Source organism: Herpailurus yagouaroundi, unplaced genomic scaffold, assembly GCF_014898765.1.
Source record: "Herpailurus yagouaroundi ecotype Mexico unplaced genomic scaffold, PumYag 66797, whole genome shotgun sequence".
Taxonomy (NCBI): Eukaryota; Metazoa; Chordata; class Mammalia; order Carnivora; family Felidae; genus Herpailurus; species Herpailurus yagouaroundi.
Window position 1 is genome coordinate 6,971 of NW_024419691.1, and position 3,112 is coordinate 10,082.

The window sequence follows — 3,112 nt, forward strand, 5'->3', positions numbered from 1 at the left end:
CTCTGTGCTGACAGCTCAGAGCCTGGAGCCCGTTTCAGATTCTGTGTCTCCCTCTCTCGCTGCCCCTCCCCTGTTCATGCTCTGTCTCTCTCTGTCTCAAAAATAAATAAACGTTAAAAAAATTAAAAAAAAAAAAAAAAAACAAACGAACAACCCAGTTAAGAAATGGGCAGAAGACATGAATAGACATGTTTTCAAAGAAGACATTCAGATGGCTAACAGACATATGATAGGATGTCTAACTTCACTCATCATCAGGGAAATACAAATCAAAACTACGATGAGATATCATATCACACATGTCAGAATGGCTAAAATGAACAACACAGGAAACAACAGGTGTCGATGAGGATGTAGAAAAAAGGGAACCCTCTAACACTATTGGTTGGATTGCAAACTGGTGCAGCCACTCTGGAAAACAGTATAGAGATTCCTCAAAGAGTTAAAAATATGACCCAGCAATTATACTGCTAGGTATTTACCCAAATGATATAAAAATATAAACTTGAAGGGATACATACACTCCAATGTTTATAGCAGCATTATCAACAATAGCCAAATATGGAAAGAGCCCAAATGTCCATCAAGTGATGAATGGATAAAGAAGATGTGGTGTATATATATACAACAGAGTATTATTCAGCCGTAAATACATTGAAATCTTGCCATTTGCAATGACAGAGCATTATGCTAAGCCAAATAAGTCAGTCAAAGAAAGACGAATATCATATGATTTCATTCATATGTGGAATTTAAGAAACAAAAGAGAAGAACATAGGTGGAAAAAGAGAAAGGCAAACCAGAAAACAGACTTGTAAGTTTAGAGAACAAACAGGGTTATTGGAGGGGTGGTGAGCGGGGGGATGGGTTAAGTGGGTGATGCGTATTAAAGAGGACACTTGTGATGAGCACTGCATGTTATATGTCAGTGGTAAATCACTAAATTCTACAGCTGAAACTAATACTACAGTGTATATTAACTAACTGGAATTGAGATAAAAACTTGAAAAAAATAAAAAAATTAAAAGTCCTCTTGTCAATCTATTTGTAACTGTCCCTCCTTGCCCTCCTCCTTTCCTAAATCATTAAGAAACTGACACTCTCTTGGCCCCTGTTCTAGGCCTCATTGTCGAGAATATTTTTTGAAACTTTGCAGATGGCTGATCCTAGCATGCCTCACACCATTTTCATCCTTGGCCAAGATGTAAAGTACTTGTGTTTTCTTTCCTTTGACCCACTGGCCCACTGCTCCCTCCCCCAAGCTTTATACTTTGCCCTATTCCACAGTAAATGCACTCCTCAACATTGTCAACTCCCCACTACCCCATTAAGCCTCTCCATCCTCTTGCCCTGAAAGTTGGCTCTCCTGAAAGTGTAGTTACCCTGCATCGCCTCTAGCGAAGGGGCTCATTCTCCCAAGTTCCCAATACCACAAATAGAACTGGCATTCATTCTGTTGCCAATGCCACTCTCAAAGCACCACTTCTATTGTTTGTGCAATCCTGCTGCTCCACTGTCACCAATATACAAGGCTTTAAGTTCTCATTTCCATCCAGTACCATCCCTATTCTGTGTAGCTTTAGCAACCATGTAAACAACAAGTCTTTACCTTAACCCCTTTCTTCCACCAACACCTGAGACCTCACATTGGACCTCAGATTTACCCTAATAATTGTCTCACCAGCTCATTCATACCCCCTCACACCACACTTGTCCTTCACTCTCATTAAGATGTCCAGGGTAGCTGATCAAAAAGGATTTAAATAATATAACAGAAAGTGAATTTAGAATAATAGTCATAAAATTAATCGCTGGGCTTGAAAACAGTATAGCTGACAGCAGAGAATCTCTTGCTACAGAGATCAAGGGACTAAGGAACAGTCACGAGGAGCTGAAAAATGCTTTAAACGAAATGCATAACAAAATGGAAACCACCACAGCTCGGATTGAAGAGGCAGAGGAGAGAATAGGTGAACTAGAAGATAAAGTTATGGAAAAAGAGGAAGCTGAGAAAAAGAGAGATAAAAAAATCCAGGAGTATGAGGGGAAAATTAGAGAATTAAGTGATACACTAAAAAGAAATAATATACGCATAATTGGTATCCCAGAGGAGGAAGAGAGAGGGAAAGGTGCTGAAGGGGTACTTGAAGAAATAATAGCTGAGAACTTCCCTGAAGTGGGGAAGGAAAAAGGCATTGAAATCCAAGAGGCACAGAGAACTCCCTTCAGACGTAACTTGAATCGATCTCCTGCACGACATATCATAGTGAAACTGGCAAAATACAAGGATAAAGAGAAAATTCTGAAAGCAGCAAGGGGTAAACGTGCCCTCACATATAAAGGGAGACCTATAAGACTCGTGACTGATCTCTCTTTTGAAACTTGGCAGGCCAGAAAGAGTTGGCACGAGATTTTCAGTTTGCTAGACAGAAAAAATATGCAGCCGAGAATCCTTTATCCAGCAAGCCTGTCATTTAGAATAGAAGGAGAGATAAAGGTCTTCCCAAACAAACAAAAACTGAAGGAATTTGTCACCACTAAACCAGCCCTACAAGAGATCCTAAGGGGGACCCTGTGAGACAAAGTACCAGAGACATCACTACAAGCATAAAACATACAGACATCACAATGACTCTAAACCCATATCTTTCTATAATAACACTGAATGTAAATGGATTAAATGCGCCAACCAAAAGACATAGGGTATCAGAATGGATAAAAAAAACAAGACCCATCTATTTGCTGTCTACAAGAGACTCATTTTAGACCTGAGGACACCTTTAGATTGAGAGTGAGGGGATGGAGAACTATTTATCATGCTACTGGAAGCCAAAAGAAAGCTGGAGTAGCCATACTTCTATCAGACAAACTAGACTTTAAATTAAAGGCTGTAACAAGAGATGAAGAAGGACATTATATAATAGTGACAGGGTCTATCCATCAGGAAGAGCTAACAATTATAAATGTCTATGCGCCGAATACCCGAGCGCCCAAATATATAAAACAATTACTCATAAACACAAGCAACCTTATTGATAAGAATGTGGTAATTGCAGGGGACTTTAACACCCCACTTACAGAAATGGATAGGTCATCTAGACACACGGTCAAT